This window comes from Osmerus eperlanus, chromosome 1 (genome assembly GCF_963692335.1).
Source record: "Osmerus eperlanus chromosome 1, fOsmEpe2.1, whole genome shotgun sequence".
Classification (NCBI taxonomy): domain Eukaryota; kingdom Metazoa; phylum Chordata; class Actinopteri; order Osmeriformes; family Osmeridae; genus Osmerus; species Osmerus eperlanus.
The window spans coordinates 11,355,314-11,372,813 of NC_085018.1; the positions used below are offsets into that span (position 1 = coordinate 11,355,314).

General features: G+C 52.2%; 1 protein-coding gene and 1 long non-coding RNA gene across 2 annotated transcripts in view; one reads left to right on the forward strand and one right to left on the reverse strand.

Annotated features, from left to right (window-relative positions):
• The first annotated feature begins 757 nt into the window (after nt 1-757).
• On the forward strand, nt 758-15,776 carry LOC134019052 (uncharacterized). The gene is made up of 3 exons (XR_009929973.1): nt 758-886; nt 3,615-3,737; nt 14,871-15,776. It is a non-coding gene; the product is annotated as an uncharacterized LOC134019052 (long non-coding RNA).
• A 67-nt stretch (nt 15,777-15,843) lies between these two features.
• Nucleotides 15,844-17,500, reverse strand: part of vgll4b (vestigial-like family member 4b) — a 16,029-nt gene continuing 14,372 nt past the window's right edge. The window contains 1 exon segment of the mRNA XM_062459544.1: nt 15,844-17,500. This exon segment is cut by the window's right edge and continues 1,484 nt beyond it. The gene's annotated coding sequence lies outside the window, so the exon portion shown is untranslated.

A 17,500-nucleotide genomic window follows, 5' to 3' on the forward strand; every position in this document is an offset into this window, starting at 1 on the left:
GCCCCAATCCCCAGCCACGCAGCGCTGATGGGGTCCAACACTGCTCTGCTCGAATCGATTTGCCTTGTTTATAGGATCACTATAACTAGCGTGTGATAGATCAGTTTGTGTCGGGGTTTTTTTCTTCTGTGCCAACACTCTCAGGGTGGGATCCGCTGGTCTTCACTGCTGGGGTGTGTGTGTGTGCGTGTGTGCGTGTGTGTGTGTGTGTGTGCGTGCGTGCGTGCGAGAGGGATGACGAGTACTCGAGTGACGATGTACTTCAGTGTGGAGAATGAGACCTGACTGGTCTGACAGAGCAGTGTTGCCATGGGAACAGCCCTGATCACTCACCACACACACACACAGCCTCAAGTCTTTTAAGCTCCCGCACACACATGATTCCCCTTAACGTAATCGGATTCATTTCTCCCTGTGTGGGTTTTTTAATTAAGGCTAACATTTGGGCCGTAGGAGGAGAAAAGCATTGGAAGCTCTGCGATTGGCTTGCTTCAGATTTGCGTCAGAGGAAAGCAGCAAGGGCTGTTTTTATTGGAGCATTGGCAAAATGTGGGAGGGGGGGGGGCACGAGGGGACAACAGAGGAAAGGGTGGGACCACCGCTGTGAGCTGGACGTGCTCCAGCTTTTCATTTGTCCTTCCTAATTGTTTAAGTTGCTGTTCGGGGAGGGATAGTTTACCCTCGATATGAATGGAAAAGGCCATAGTTTAAACACCAGAGGGCGCTGTTGGCAGACTTTGCGAGTAGAAAACTGTACTTTTGGCTTTTTCGGAGATGTAACACAAACTTGTCCTTCTCTTCACAGATCCGGGGCTTTTTGTCAAGGTTTGACAACGTCCTGCCGGCCAGTCTCGCCTTCGACAAATGCACAGCCTGCTCCGAAATCGTAAGTCACGCTCCAATCCTTTTGGTATCAAAATGAAGAACATCACAATCATGTTGTTGTGCCGTGTATTCATTTCCCGGTGCGACATTTAGACCGGGCCATAACAGTAAAGGGAATCCCCCCCTTATCACACACAACTACCCCCCCCCCCCCCACACACACACACACGCATCCCAGGGAGGTAGATTTGAGGGTAAATTATACATCACAGTCAATTGGACCATATGTTTTCAATCAGGCTCAGTTGGTTGTTGATGTCACTAGATGTTGTCTGTGAGTGATTAGGCCAGATTGGAGTCTTTTCCCCCGGGGGAACCTGGGGGGTGTTGAAGGGTTCACTTCTCGTAAATCAGCCGCCCCTCAGTCCCACGCTGCCACTGGTCGAGAGCCAACACAACCGGACAAGTACTTCTCCATGAGGCCCTGTGGTCATCACTGTAGCACCCTCTGATTGGCTGGTTTTTGCAGCTCTGTATACCCAGGGGCTGGAGTGAAAGATTGCACCAACAGTCTCTCTCTCTCTCTCTCTCTCTCTCTCTCTCTCTCTCTCTCTCTCTCTCTCTCTCTCTCTCTCTCTCTCTCTCTCTCTCTCTCTCTCTCTCTCTCTCTCTCTCTCTCTCTCTCTCTCTCTCTCTCTTTCTCTCTCTCTCTCTGTCTCTCTCTGTGTCTCTGTCTCTCTGTCTCTCTCTCTCTGTGTTTCAATGCCCCCTTTGTAACCATAAAAAGGTCATAAAGTCTCTCAGATCTTACACTTTCATGTGAGAAGAAAAGGGAGGGCCGCATGAAAGTGAACCCCATGTTGACCCCCGATGTTCCCTTTAATGTCGTACAGTATGTCTACAAGTTTCCCCCTCGCAAAAAGGTTTACAATGTTGTCCCAGCCACAGCAGACGTCGACGGCATTTTCACGAACGCACCGGCCGGAATGTGGAACGGGGAGGGGGGGGGGGGGTGACATTGGGAGTAGCAGCGGAGTCGATCCCACGTAACCCACTTCACACGGATGCGACGGGAAGCCTTCCGAGGGCCGCTCCAGCAGAGCCACATGCTCCGAGCTGGAGCTTGACGGCCCAGGAGCCCTCTCTCATCCGGTCATGTGACGCAGGCGCCAGGGCCTGGGAGAGGAGCGGGACCGTCTGCTCCTGCTCCGGCCCAGCCAATCGGGATGCGTTCCCTCTGCTCCCATATGTGGCTCAGCGAAAACCAGCCTCCTCTAAATGTAGACGTGGGCTGCAGCCAGTCAGCTGTGTAAGGCCCCAGGGTACCATGGCAACAAAACAACGGAGCTACAGGCGCAGCACAGGGCTAGGTCGATGTAAAAAGCCCCCGTGCTTCGTTGCCGGGCGATTTTTCTCTCGGCGGCGCTGAAGACGCAGGGAGAGGGCAAGTTCCCGACACTAAATCCGAGCCGGCGATGCGCCGTCGTCTCGGAGCGTGCCAGAGACCGAACCCACCGCGACTTCCACCCCCACAGATCATCGCCGGCAATAAGACGATTGGTCAGGCGGAGAACGTTGGCTGTCTCTCACGTCCAACAACGCCCCCCCCCCCCACACACACACACACACATTACAGATAAGGGGCCGTGAGCGGTGTCAAAAGTCTTTTTCGTTTTATTTCAATCAGTCGACAATGAAGACGCGATCGTCTAAACCCATTAAGTCGAACTGGAGAGGAAGCGGGGCGTGTCGCCCGGTTCTGGCGGACCCTGATACGAACCAGATGCTCATCAAGAGGCTGTCACATGGCTCCCGGAGTTTTAACGGGCCGCGCCGGAGAGCGTGGAGCCCGATAGGAGGGAGACGCGTCTGGAAAACATGAGCCGACCTTGTAAAGTTTGAGTCGCTCCCGTTTTGCGGGGACAACTCCGAGTTTTTTGTAATTGCATCGGCGGGGCGGCAGAGTGTCTTGGGGAAACGGATAGGGCTTTGTCGTGGGATAAAGGCGAACACTAAACAAGTTGAAAATGTACCCCCCCCCCCTCAAAAAAAAAAAAAAAAAAAAAGAGAAAGAGAGAGAGAGAGAGAGGAAAACAAACCGCTTATTCTGTCTGGTGTGTCTGGCTCCTGGAGCAGACGCCACTTGATTCGGCAGTGTCCACACAGTGACATATTCATCGGCGAGCCAGAGGTGAAACCCTACCTCTGCTGAGATGGGGCCTGTGAATGGCTTGAAAGGCCTGGGTGGAGCTGGTTAGGGGGGTGGGGGGGTCACAGGCTCAGTGGTGGGCAGGGGGACGGTTAATGTTGAATGGGCGCACGCACGCACACACACGCACGCACACACACACACACACACACAACACACACAGAGGACTGTGTAGCCCCCACTGTAACCTACACTGGAGCCAGACTTCTGCCCTGGCCTGTCTGCTCATTGTGTTGGAGAGGAGAGCCCCACCCCCCATCCCATCCCGCCAGCTCTCAGACCAACTCTATCAGCCCAACACTCCCTCAGCACTCAGCAGCCATCTCCAGGATCGGCTCCCCCTCCTTGTCCTGTTATCTGACCGCTCGGCCTCGTCTCTCTCCCAGCCGCCACGTTAAGCCGCTCCCGGACAGTCTATCGATCAGGCTCTGGGCCTCCATGGCTAGACCAGACCCCAGATAGCGCGCACTGTAGCCCCTGTACTGTGCTGGGGAGCCTAGAGAAAGCAGGGTTCCAGTGGTGTTGGACAGGGGGGAAAGGCTGGTGGTGATGTGTGTGTGTGTGTGGTGTTGACCCGCAGGTGCTGGACCACTACGAGAAGGAGGGCTTCTCCTTCCTGTCCAAGGTGTTCAACTCCTCCCACTCCTTCCTGGAGGACCTGACAGGCCTGACACTGCTGCACCAGGAGACCCAGGCGGCGGAGGTGAGACACACACACACACATTCACTCTCTACACACACACACACACTCTCCCACTAAAATCACCACGGACACACTCACTCACTTTCATACAGCCAACAAGTCTGGTCTACACAGTTTATACTGTCACCTTATAAGCGCAGTGATACAGCAACATACAAATAGCAGCTTTGTATTGCCATGAAGATACTTTGGTATGGGTTAGTGTTGGGGTTAGACAGAGTTCATGTGGGCAGAGAAGTCCGAATGAGTCATTTTAGACAGTAGTTTACCTCAGCGCTGGGAAGGTTGGAGTTGGAGATGAATGAGCCTCAGTAGTCGGTCCAGCCTCCCACTCTCCCTGGCAGCTTCGGTCCGCTTCGGGTATCTTTGGAATATTTGAACAGAATAATTTACGAGGACAGATTCGGGGTGGGATGCGATTGGTCCTCTTCCTGCCGCCCTTCCTCTGGCATGTGTGTGGACGGTCGTGTGGGGGAGGGGGGGGGGGTTGGCTCGGTTCTGTGGGAAAATCCTACGTTGGTTGGGAGCCCCCCTCCATCCCCTCCACCCCCTCGTGGCAGGCAGATGAATGAGGAGGGCAGGATCCTGAGTCTCGTCCAAGCCCACGGCTCTCTCTGCCTCCCTGATGAAATACTTCTCATTTATTTTGATAACATGAGCCTGCTCCCCCTGTGCTCATGCCACGGCTGGAGCTAGATCTCCTTTAGAGTACGAGGGAAAAATACCCACTTCAGTTTGTGTTCGCTTCAACGCGTGCTAGAACGCCCCCTGAGAGTCCGAATGAGTTCCAGTCTTTTAGAGAGTGGTGTTTGATCTATCTTCTTATTCTCAAGGACGTGCACACCAAACTGTCACTGTGTGTGTGTGTAGCAGTCCACAAAGTCAAACTAGTATACTGGGCAATTAGTAGAACCTGAATACGAGGTCAACCGCATTTCTGTTGACATTATTGACATACGTCTTGCAGTTGTATTTTTAACTCCCCCCCCCCCCCCCCCCCCACTCCCTGACCCCAGTACATTATGAGGCTGTAGCTATGTGTGCAGCCACCCTAAGCTATAATCTACATCACTAGAATACACTCTAATATGTATTTATGTTTATTTTAAGCGGGTCGGTAATTTGATAACTAGTTTTTATGCGGCAGCTTGGGGTTTTGGGGGGGGTTTGGCTTCTGGAAATGAAATGGGCGGGCGGGGGGTTCTTCTGAGCATGATCCGATGCTGTACAGGTCCCTGGAAGAATGAGCTCTTTGTGGGGTCACTTTAGATCCAGGCTGGGGTTTCAGGTGTGTGTGTGTGTGTGTGTGTAGGAGGGTGAGGGGGGCAGAGGGTGAGGATAAGGCTTTCTAATAGCCATGATGGGTAATCCTGAGCCTATACCTGTGTGTGTGTGTGTGTGTGTCTGTCTTCACATGACTCTTTAAAGCCGAGATGAAACACACTGGGCACTTCATGTGATGTTTTGGAACCTTTGGCAGTACTTGGCAGAGTGCTGCTGGGTTGGAGGCAGGGATAGCCGTGGCAGGTATTGTCTGGTGGCCGTTTGGCCTTCCTCTAGAACAGGCTAGTGGAGCTCCGTGTCAGAGGGTAACCTCCGGACCTGCCTCCAGTCCAGCCACAGGACTCTCTCTCTCTCTCTCTCTCTCTCTCTCTCTCTCTCTCTCTCTCTCTCTCTCTCTCTCTCTCTCTCTCTCTCACGCACTCACTCACGCACTCACTCACTCACTCACTCACTGTCTGTCTGTCTGTTTTTTTTGTCTTTCTCACACATACACACACTCACCCACTGACCAGGAGGAAATGATTGTCTGAACAGGATGCTTTGCCCAGCCTGTACACTAATTCCCCACCCAGCTACTCCCCAAAATAAAGATAGCCTTTCCTAAAAGAACACAGAGTTTCACAACCCTCTTGTCCTCCAGTACACACCCCACAGCAGAGTTAACATGAGGACTAATTCATGTCACTCGTTCGTAAGTGGGGAACCCGAGTGCAAGAGCCGAGAGCGTTTGCCTGTGTGTTGCAACCCGTTTACTCAGGGTGGTAATCTGCAACCTGCCACCTCCCTCTCCTACACCCTCCTTCCTCTCTCCATCCTCCACTCTCCTTCCTCCTCCTCCTCCCTCCTTTGTTCACCCTCCACTCTCCACCCTCCTCCTTCCTCTCTCCTTTGTCCTCCTCTCTCCTCACTACCCTTCCATTTCTACTCCCCCCCCCCCATTCTCCACCCTCTTTTCTTCCTCTATTGTCGCCCCCCCCCCCCCCCCCCCCCCCCAATCTGAACCTCTCGACTCTATGTATCCGTATGTATGTGTGAGCTGTGGGTCATTAACCCCCCGGTCGATCTCCAGGTCGCCCGGACACAAAGGCCTCTCTGTCGGAAGGCTCCGGTCCTGTCCACGTCCCTCCTGCCGCCCTGTTGTCGTCTTCTTCTCCTCAGTCACGTGAGAGCTTCTCGGGCAGAGCATTGTCCCGCAGGGAGAATGCCACGCTTGTGCTCGCGCCTCGCTGTGCTCCCCCTGCGGTGGTCGAGCGTTTGACCGTTTCGAAAACACGTCGACTCCCCCGGAGAGTCGGGGAGGACGAGGTGTCCGGCGAGGCCCTCTCTGACAGAGATGTCTTTCTTGGACCAGGTCCAGTCACTTTTGCCTAAACTCTACTCTGAACCGTGTGTGGGGGGGTTGTGTGTGTGTGTGGGGGGGGCGGGCAGATGGGGCCAACTGTTGTGAAAGTGTAGCCAGTGCGAAGAGCCACGCACCACTATGCTTTCTCTCTCTTGCTCTCTCTCTCTCTTACTCTCTCGCTCTCTCTCCCTTTTTGATGTTGGGTAACAGTGTACGCCATCAGCACAGGGCCACCAATCATCCCTGTGAGTCACATGCCCCCCCGCCCCCCTTCTGTGGAAGTCATCCAAGCCCTTGTGCGTATGTTGGAGCAGGGATGTGGATAGCAGAGGCTGAGTCATCCTGGCCCATTGAGCCTCCAGAGCGGCTGGCTGCCCTGTAATGAGCATCAGCAACCTGAGAGGCCCCCGCTCGCTCCACACACACAACCCTCTCCACACACACAGCCCTCTCTATACACACAACCCTCTCTATACACACAGCCCTCTCTATACACACAACCCTCTCTATACACACAACCCTCTCTATACACACAACCCTCTCTATACACACAACCCTCTCTATACACACAACCCTCTCTATACACACAACCCTCTCTATACACACAACCCTCTCTATACACACAACCCTCTCCACACACACAACCCTCTCCACACACACAACCCTCTCCACACACACAACCCTCTCCACACACACAACCCTCTCTATACACACAACCCTCTCCACACACACAACCCTCTCCACACACACAACCCTCTCCACACACACAACCCTCTCCACACACACAACCCTCTCCACACACACAACCCTCTCCACACACACAACCCTCTCCACACACACAACCCTCTCCACACACACAACCCTCTCCACACACACAACCCTCTCCACACACACAACCCTCTCCACACACACAACCCTCTCCACACACACACAACCCTCTCCACACACACAACCCTCTCCACACACACAACCCTCTCCACACACACAACCCTCTATATACACACAACCCTCTCCACACACACAACCCTCTCCACACACACAACCCTCTCCACACACACAACCCTCTCCACACACACAACCCTCTCCACACACACAACCCTCTCTATACACACAACCCTCTCCACACACACAACCCTCTCTATACACACAACCCTCTATATACACACAACCCTCTCCACACACAACCCTCTCTATTCACACAACCCTCTCCACACACACACAACCCTCTCCACACACAACCCTCTCCATACACAGAACCCTCTCCACACACACAACCCTTTCCACACACAGAACCCTCTCCACACGCGGAACCCTCTCCAAACACAGCCTCTTCCAAACACAGCTTGGTGGCTACATGCTCCAATTACTACCAGATGTAGTCAGTCTGTGGAAAACCTCCCCTCCTCCTCCTTTATGTGGGGATGTGTGTATATACGTATGTATATGCTAAGTATGCCAGCGACTCTGCTGCACCATGATAATTATAGGCCGCTACGCTTGTTAGCAGATCCCATGTCAGCTCCATGTGTAGTGCTAATACATTTTCTTTTCTAAACATAGTTGGTTTGAATCACAGTGAAATGTCCCGGGGCTTAATTTGAGCGTCTTTTGTCAGTTGGTGGGCTGACTTATGGCCAGGGCATGTTCTCACAGCCTGAAGGTCATTGTGTGTGTGTGTGTGTTTGTGAGCGTGTGTGTGTGTGTGTGTGTGTGTTTGTGAGCGTGCGTGCGTGTGGCTCTTAATCCCTTGCCGTGACGGCACCTCCCAGACCATATACTCCAACCTGTCTGTCTGAAGCAGATGGTTCCGAGCTGTGGATGGAGGGTGGAGCAGGTAGCCAGGCTGGTTTGAGGCTTGTCCTGCCAGTGTCCCTGCCGATTAGCCTGTCCGCCTGTCTCCCTATCTGTCAGCCTGTTTCCCTGCCTGTGGGCCTGTCTCCCTGCCAGTGGGCCTGTCTCCCTGCCAGTGGGCCTGTCTCCTGCCTGTCAGCCTGTCTCCCTGCCTGTGGGCCTGTCTCCCTGCCAGTGGGCCTGTCTCCCTGCCAGTGGGCCTGTCTCCTGCCTGTCAGCCTGTCTCCCTGCCTGTCAGCCTGTCTCCCTGCCTGTGGGCCTGTCTCCCTGCCAGTGGGCCTGTCTCCCTGCCTGTCAGCCTGTCTCCCTGCCTGTGGGCCTGTCTCCCTGCCAGTGGGCCTGTCTCCCTGCCTGTCTCCCTGCCTGTCAGCCTGTCTCCCTGCCTGTGGGCCTGTCTCCCTGCCTGTCAGCCTGTCTCCCTGCCTGTGGGCCTGCATGCCTGGTCGTGTCTGGGCTATAGAGAGGACCCTCCTGTTCCTATACAGGGCAGCGCAATGGCGCCAGTCCAGATTGACCTCCTCTTCCGCCCAGAGATGGAGCAGGGTATAGTCCGGGGGGGGGGGGATCGCGTTGCAGCCAGGGGGGGGTCATTCCTCTAGGAATGGATATTCCTGGATCACTGAAGGAGCAGTCCCAGGCCCCTAGTCTGCAGTGGTTCCTTATTCTCCCTGACTGGATCCTTTTTTGATTTCAGTGTGTACGAATCAGATGAATTGCATACCGAGTGTGCGCTCATTTCCGCGTGTGTTCCACATCTGTGTGTGGTTCTGGCTGTGTGTCCAGAGGTAATCTCCCCCCGGGGCTCTGGTCACAGCACCAGGCCTTATCTCTCTCTGATGCTGCTGCTCAGCCCCCCCCCCCCCCCCCCCCAGGCCCCATGGCTAACCCCTGGAACTCTCAAACGGCCATGGGGTTCCATCTGGCCTCTCTCTCTCTCTCTCATATCTCTCTTTTCCTTCTCTCTCTTTATTCTCTCCCCCCCGCCCCCCTGTCAGAGTAGGACCTAGAGAGTTTGAGATGGCGCAGGGATTGCTGGCACAGCGGCACGGAGTGCACTCTAGTCAGCAAACTTCCACTTGGCGTCGTTTCCCCGATTGGGATTTGAGCAGCTGGCTCGGCGATCCGCTTCACAAGTGCCATCCATCGTCTCGGGGTCTTTTATCAAGAATGGCTAACTCTGTGACGGTCTTAACGGTGGATCAAAGGAGGAAGCCCCTCCCAGGTCTGTCATTAGCCAGCTTTATGACTCTCTTATCTGAACTGGAGGCAAGGCTTGATCCCAGATAAAGAGGAGCCAGTCTGCACCGGCGGCTCCTCTGGTTTTTGAAGTGATTCGCCCGGGCTCTCTGAACCGCCTCCAGTTCTCCGCGTACGTCGCTGTCCTCCCTCATATTTCTGGTAATGAGTGTTTTCTCTCCAAGCCCCAGCCTGCCTGCCTCGCTCGCCTCCTAGCCCAGCCTGCCTCGCCTGCTCCTCTGAGCTGCCCCGTGGGGGCCTGATTGCCTCTCCCACCACACGTCAGTTGGCTGGAAGTCACACGTGTAATTAACAGCAGGGCAGGTCTGTACTGGCACGCGGCGCTCGCTCATCCTGAAGGGCCTGCCTTTTATTGCTGTTTGCACCCCCCCCCCCCCCCCCCCAGCAGTATCGTGGGTTAGAGGAGGTTTGCTCGATTTGGGTTCTCCCCCGAGCGGGTTCTCAGTAGTGGTGGGTAGGTGATGGGTTTCACAAAACATGCGGTGCGGTCCTTTCCCTGTCAACACGCTTTAAGGGGGAGAGGGTTTGAGAATCTGAGGACGGATAACAAAGTCGTATTGAAGCTCTTGTCCGGGCGCTTGAAGGGGTTTTTACCTCAGTCGAATTTTATCGTCCCCGGAGGCTAAGTCCTTTACAGTCTGGGACACGCAGACAAAAGTCATATGTGAAGATGGGAGTCAAATTGGGCTTTTTTTTAAAGGGTTGAAAAAGTCAAGCCGAGTCTGCACGAGGAAGACCAAGAGACGACAGGAAGGGAGTCGGGGACGGAGGAGGAAGAGAGGGATCGGGGGAGGGCAAGATGCAACATCTGAGAGAGACACGAGTCGGGGGGAAGGAAGAGAGCGAGAGAAAGTCAGACTAACGAGCCTCTCCATCCGGAGAAACAACTGAGCCCAGCTGCTGCCCCGCAGGACGCCACACCCAGGAGAGGCTCCATTTGTGTTCGGAGCCGGTCCTTCGTGTGAATTCCGCTTAAAATGGAGCGGACAGGGCGGGGGAGAGAAGGGAAAGTGAGAAAGCGGGGGAGAGTGGATAAGAGAGAGAGAGAGTCTTTTCCAGGAGCACGGCTGTTGCGTCAGTGTCTGTGTTAATCTGGTTTTAGTTGCTTTGTTTTGCCTGTGTTGTTGTTGTTGTCGTCGTCGTCGTCGTCGCGTGAAATCTTAGACCTTCCAGATACGGAGGAGGTCGTTTAGGTGGATAGGTTAGTCAGCTGCCGTCTCTGGGTTAGGAGTGATCCCGTGAGCTGCCAGTAAATATACTTGTGTGTGCGTGAGAGAGAGGGAGAGAGGGAGAGAATGGGAGTAAGGGAAACCCCACTGGTGCGTCTCTTAAATCCCTCTCCGTTGGCCTGTGTGAGCCCGTGGTTCCTCGACCAGACCCCGGGCCCTTGTTTGATTAGCCTGTTGGGTTATGGAAATAAAACCAGGGACGTGACCCCAGCTGGGATCCTCTGACTTACCCCGTTCCCACTCAACCCCCCCTCACACACACACACCCAACCCAACCCCCCTGTCCCAGTCCCCCTTCCACTATCAGCCACCCTCTCCTCCCCCACAGGAGCTGGTCCCCCACCCCCTCCCTGTTGGAGTACCCAGAATCTGGGATGTCAGTGTTCCCTCCTGAGACAGGCGAGAACACCGTGAACTCAGGGAGGACAATTACTAAATGCAGCTGGTCCCTCCGGGCCAGGCTACCCTGCCAGCTCCACCTCCCAGCCCTTGGGGCCCCCTGGGCAGGGTTACCAGGCAGGCCTCATCCAGGCCTCAGCAGCTTGGCTACACCGGCCTGGTTAAGTTGGCAAAACAAGAGCGCCAGCCTGGGTCCTCTGGGTGTAGGGGGGCCGGCTGTGTGAGAGGACATCTACGTCACGAGGGACCAGGGCTCGGAGAATCGGAGATGACCTCTTTTTTTTTTCTTTTTTTTTACGATATCTTTCTGTCATGTTACTGCTTTATTGGACAGTGACAGTTAGAGAAAGGCAGGGAGAGAGTGAGGGGAGGACACACAGGAAATGACCCGGGGCTGGAATCAAATCCAGGTTACGCCGCACTCTTAACACCTGGCAGGACCCCAGACCTGACCCCAGCCTAGGACGTCAGAGAGCCCCTGATAGGGTGTCTTGACGTCAATGCAGCTGTCAGGAAGGACTCGGGGTTGCAGGTCTGTTATAATGATCTGACTCTGCAAGACGGGCAAAACCGGTTAGAATCCCTAGAATGTGGATTGAAATGGAATGTGCTGAATGGGCTAGAATGAGAAATGCGTGTTCAAGGCAACCTGGGGTTTGGGAGGCGTGTCTGTGCGCGTGTGTGTTCCTGTCGGCGCGGGTTATTTCTGACACGTAGGACAGTGATGGGCCGGTTTGAGCGGTGCTGTGGAGATCCTCTGGTGTGTCTTGCCTCAGAGGAGGAGTCCTGACTCAACCCGAATCTGCTAAAACACCAATGGGGCGCTTCCTGGAACCTATGGGTGGTGCTCCCCCCACCCCCCCACACACCCCCACACCCCCCCCTCCTCTTCACCCCTCCCCTCTCCTCCTGGTTTAGGAGCAGCATCGTGTGTGTGTGTGTGTGGTTCTGTTGACTCAGTAGGAGGGTAAGTGTGCTCCAGTCGCCCCCCCCCGGCGGCACAGACGCCCCCGCGCCATGAGCCCAGCGCGTCCTGTGTGGTCCGTGGATGGCTAATACTTTTGCCTAATCTCAGCGATGAAAGGCTACACAGCTGGCGTTGTGCTATGGTTTCAGTTCTAATATGCAAAGCAGATGTTTTTTTCTTTTTTTTTGTTCTTTTTTTATTACCTGCCACTGGTTGTGTTTGGAGACGGTTGACGCCGGGCTTGTCTCTGGGAGAGTGTGTTAGACGCTGGAGGGGCCACAAACTGCACGGGCAGCGCCTTGGACCGCACGTGGACGTTTCAGAGCGTTTGCTGTAGCTGTGTTGCGTACTGCAGTATAGGGTTAGTTATTCTCCACTGCAGAGTTCGGAGAGGGGCCCCTCAAGTTGGGACTTGTGTGTGTGTGTGTGTGTATACGTTTGGTGAGGAAATAAGCCCCAGAGTTGGCTGTGCTTTCTCTGGCCTGTGGCAGAAATCTTTATCAGATCGTTGTCTTGTTTGTACAGCCATGATTGTAATTGTATCATATTGTCTCAGAGGCCAGCAGAGTACACATGGCTTAGTGGTCTGGATGCAATACCGAAAACACTCTGCTCCCTCTGAAGGTCCAAACACGTAGAAGTAGTGGTGTATTGTTTTAGGGATGACCTCCTAAACGACCACAGATGACAAATGCAATGCAATGTACTCCAGAACTGAAGAAATCGTTGTGGTTCGCGGCGTATTATTGGTAACTTGATTCTGTAGTAATAGGTTTAACTTCTGGACTTGGGCACCAAGTGTTGAAGGCTTGCTATTTCGTGTTACATTGCGGTGTACATACTGTACAGTAGTAGGTTCGTTCCCAAATGCACTATTTGAATTCAAATTCTGTCACAACCAACTGTCATGTTGATTGAGACAAATTGCCTGCCCTGCTACGTGGGAACCATGTGAAAGAAATCACATGGCATCAAGTTTTGGGCATCGGTCAAAACCGTTCCGTTCATGTAAGTCTCCCCCTTCAGCCTCTGTACCCTCCGACACAAAGGATATCTCTCCTGAGCACGCACGCACGCACAAATACGCACACTTCACCAAGAGGCTGCGTTCCACTGTTGATCCATTTCAAAGCGTTTTCCGCTCGCTGTCCTTTTGATGTTTATTAAGCAGCCGGGGGGGGGGGGGGGCACAGTGAGTGACCTGCATCTTTTATATGAGTGTGCGTCCCTGCCTGGCTGGCTGGGTGTGGTGACTGGCCCCACACTGACCAGGTGATGACCAGGACTGCCTTAAGAGCGAGGAGAAAGGATTGTGTCACCACAACTTTGCTTTGTCTGTTTTAGGAGAGGGGAGGTTTTGACAAACTCATTGTTTACTGGATACGCTGGCTATCTGAGCTAGTTTTCTTTTGTTCGTTGGCGACCTGTTTTGTAGATCTAATCTATGAATTTAGGCTTATCACGGGCGTTGGTATCTCCTCTCTCTCTCTCTCTCTGTCTCTCTCTCTCTGTCTCTCTCTCTGTCTCTGTCTCTCTTTCTTTCTTTCTCTCTGTCTCTCTAATCTACAGGATGTTGCATGCTACTACAACTTGCTTAGATTAAACCGTGTTTAGGACAACTTGAACAATGAGTCTGCCTGACCCCAACACAGACACACGGTAGAGTTGAACATACAGTTCTGCAGCAGAGGGGGCGATACAAGAGACACTATATCACGTCCAATTACCAACAAGCCCATCCTAAGATCCTTTTGGTCTCTACACAGCCAGTTTAAGGGCCTCTCAGTGGGCTGCAATTAAAATAATGATGGGCTTGATTATAGTCTGACTTTGGGGAAACGAGGCAGGGCCACCATGCCCAAACCGCAGCGAGGGACCCAGCGGCTTCTTAACGCTGGAGTAGTCGTCGGACACGCAGCTTCCCCACGTCGCCCCAGCCCACGCTCCCTCCTCCTCCCCACCGCGGCGGTCCGTCTGTCCACAACCCTGCTGTTCTCCTCTGTGGCTTCTGTAACAAGTCTGTCTGGTTTACAATCCCCCCCCCCCCCACACACACACGCTTTTAGAGCCGGCACGTATTCAGATATGTGGCATGAAGGTGCCAAGAGTGCGTGCGTGAGTGTGTGTCCTTCTGTGTGTGCAACATTCCTGACTCGGTTCAGAGGTATGTGAATTGCGTCTGAAGTAAATGGGAATGTGAGGAATTTCCCAGCGTCAGAATGTGCGTTGTTTACTGACACAGTTGTGTGGGAAAGTCCAGGTTTAGGGTTAGGAATCAGGTCATGGTCAGTATCTCTAAATTACAGGATGGCACTGAGGGAGGCAGTGAGGGAGTAGGAGGCAGTGAGGTTGTAGGAGGCAGTGAGAGAGAGTAGGAGGCAGTGTGAGAGTAGGAGGCAGTGTGAGAGTAGGAGGCAGTGTGAGAGTAGGAGGCAGTGAGAGTAGGAGGCAGTGAGAGAGTAGGAGGCAGTGAGAGAGTAGGAGGCAGTGAGAGTAGGAGGCAGTGAGGGAGTAGGAGGCAGTGAGGGAGTAGGAGGCAGTGAAAGAGAGTAGAGGCACTTTGGAATTCAGCAGCTGAGTGTGATGTCCTGGAACTTAAAAAGCTCTTTCACTTCCAAACTGAATTGTGGACATTTTAAAGTCAAATATTTGCAATGTGTCATTATCAGTGAGAACCCTGAATGATTCTACTCACGTTACTGCACTCTTCCAGGCCTGTCATGAGCGTACAAAGACATGGAAAACAAAGTTCTCAAGTACTAAACCGCTTAATACTCCTGTCTGTGTCCTGCTCCTCTCCTCAGATCTGGGACATGAGTGACGATGAAAGCATCTGAGCGCGTGAAACGGACGGAGGTCTGAAAGGACGTGGAACAAAGTCTTTCTACGGGCCTGGCCGAGACTCCATCCTGAATCAGGCCTGGCTTTAACTCCGTTCTCCCTGGAAGGCCGAGGGACGGGCGGTGGTCGTTCCCCTGCAGGACACTGTCCTCTCCTAGAGGGGTCCTCCCACAGAGTGCTCACTAGTATGGGCTTTCACAACTCTGGAAGTCTACCGGGTTCATCAGAGTGATTTATGAATCTCTCTGAATGAAAAGGAAGGTTCCGCACATGTGGCTTTATATCTGGTCGTATTGTCTTATTAGGGGTCCGTTTTTTTCCTGTTTTCCTGCAGTGTAAATTAACTCATGGACGCTCGTTTGGGAAACCAGTTCACCTTGTTCTGAAGGGAAATGTGTGCTAATCAGAAATCCTCTAGTGTTTACAGTATGGCATTGTTTTAGCTTCAGTGGTGTTTCTAAGGGGTATGAGTTAAGAAAGCTCTGTGACATCAGGACCTTTTTCTAGGCATAATTCAAAGACCCCGACCCTCCAAACCCATCCGCTGGCTCTGTGTGACACACCTTAACTCGATTGGCTTCCGTCCTCCTCACCCCAGCTGTTACGGTGTTTCCCTCTGGTTTCATCGTCGTGCAAACGGCTCGACTTAATAGTTACAGTATTTACCTACTCATGAGTGTTCTAGAATCTCATGGATGTGAGAAATCATTCTGATGTAAAGCATGTGCAAGGCACTCATTTGCCTCAACTGTTTTGTAACGCTGTCAAGCATAAACGACCTATATATATATACTGTACAATGTTCTGTTCTCACATTGTATTAAATGTAAACCAATCACTTGACAGTTTCCTGTCTGGTTTTCCTCCCACCTGTCCTTTTGTCATTGTCACAATCATAAACACAATCATAAACACATCAGTCACAAGAGGCACATAGTGGTTTAAGAGCACTTTATTGTTCATTGAGGCTACTTTAAGTACAAAAAAAGTTGGCCTGCCAAAACCTTTTTAGTTGAAGGAGACACAGGGGCCACAGATTGAGGGTTTAATACAGATTTACAAACAGTTTGAAGTACAACGTTGATGCAGCTTCCAAGTGAAGGAACTTCACAGAGTTTCTGTCTCATTTATTTGGAAGCAGAACCAGTCTTCCCGGGTTCTAGAGTTAAATAAACATAGCTAATACAGTAGCAATTCAACCCCAACAGGATATATATATGAGGGACATAGGCTGTGTCACACATCCCAGGGTACATCCCATCCAGCGTGGCCTGCATAGAGATCAATGGATAAATGAACATGGTTGAACAGCTGTTTGACTACCTGGCCAGATTGTCTCCATAGTTACACCCATGCAGGGTCGAGGGCTCAGGTAGGACCACTGCCAAACAGAACATGCCATGGGGGGATCAACGCTCTATCCATCCTCCAACAGGGGAATCGAGGTGACCTTTAGTGCGACACAGCCAATGTGACTCCCCACCCCAGACCAATCATGGATTGACCTATCTCAGACAGGTCAGATGAGCACTTTTTTTTTTTTTTTTTTCTGTTGTCCCAAGAGGCAAATGGTTGATCAAGAACGTCACGGTTGGTGTTCGACTCTGCATTGAGACTGCTGATTCGCTGTCAGCATTAATACACAAGTGGCCATCGACGCAGTGTTTCCATACAATAACTGTGTTCCTGCACTTTTTTTACCTTTTCGACAAACTCTACAAACAAAAAAGATCAACTTTTTTTTTTCCACAAGAAAAGAAAATGCATGATTACAATAAAAGGACAGGGAAAAAAATTAAATAGCTACATGTCATTAACAAATTAACTGTTCCTCAAAAAATACCTACGATTTTTTTTTCTCTGTACATTCGTTACGCACAGCGTAATGATGGTCTATATAAAAAGAAAAGTATTTTTGAAGTGATTTTCCTACAGCGTGTAGGGATAGTTTTCTGAAGCAGAGTAAGCCTCCTATCTACTGATGGTAGTGAAATGTGTATGAGTATGACATTGGGACACAATGCCCATTCCCTCTGTGTTTACGTACATTAAATGAATATCTTACGATGGCCAAATATCAGTCACAACTTTTTTTTTCATGTCCGATACATGAACACAAACGACGTAAAGAAACCCATGAATCTGTGGAGAACTACCCAGATGTTTCTGTTTCTTCTCTCTCTAAACGTTTGACTCAGACCCACTTTGAGAACTGTCTGGCAGTTGGATTCCGATTCGGAGTAAATGGTTGTGTCATCGTCCAGAAGTAGTATGAACTGGCGTGATGGAATGTATGGCCATCCGACCACAGACAGGGAAAGGCCTCTGGGCAGTGTCACAACCCCGGCCTCACCACAACCAGACACCTTAGTCATCGCTTACTGGTTAGTTAGTAGCTATGTATGCTGAGATCGAGAGAAATGGTGACACCTGTGCTAAGTTCCCTATAGGAGGAATGTATGACACCTTGGTACAGGCTGATCACGAGTTCGAAGGTCGGTTCCTCAAGCTGCCGCAGCCGGCCGACCGCAAACAAAACGTGTTCGCAAAAGTAGAGGGGGGAAAAAAATACGACGCCATCGAAATCTCTGCG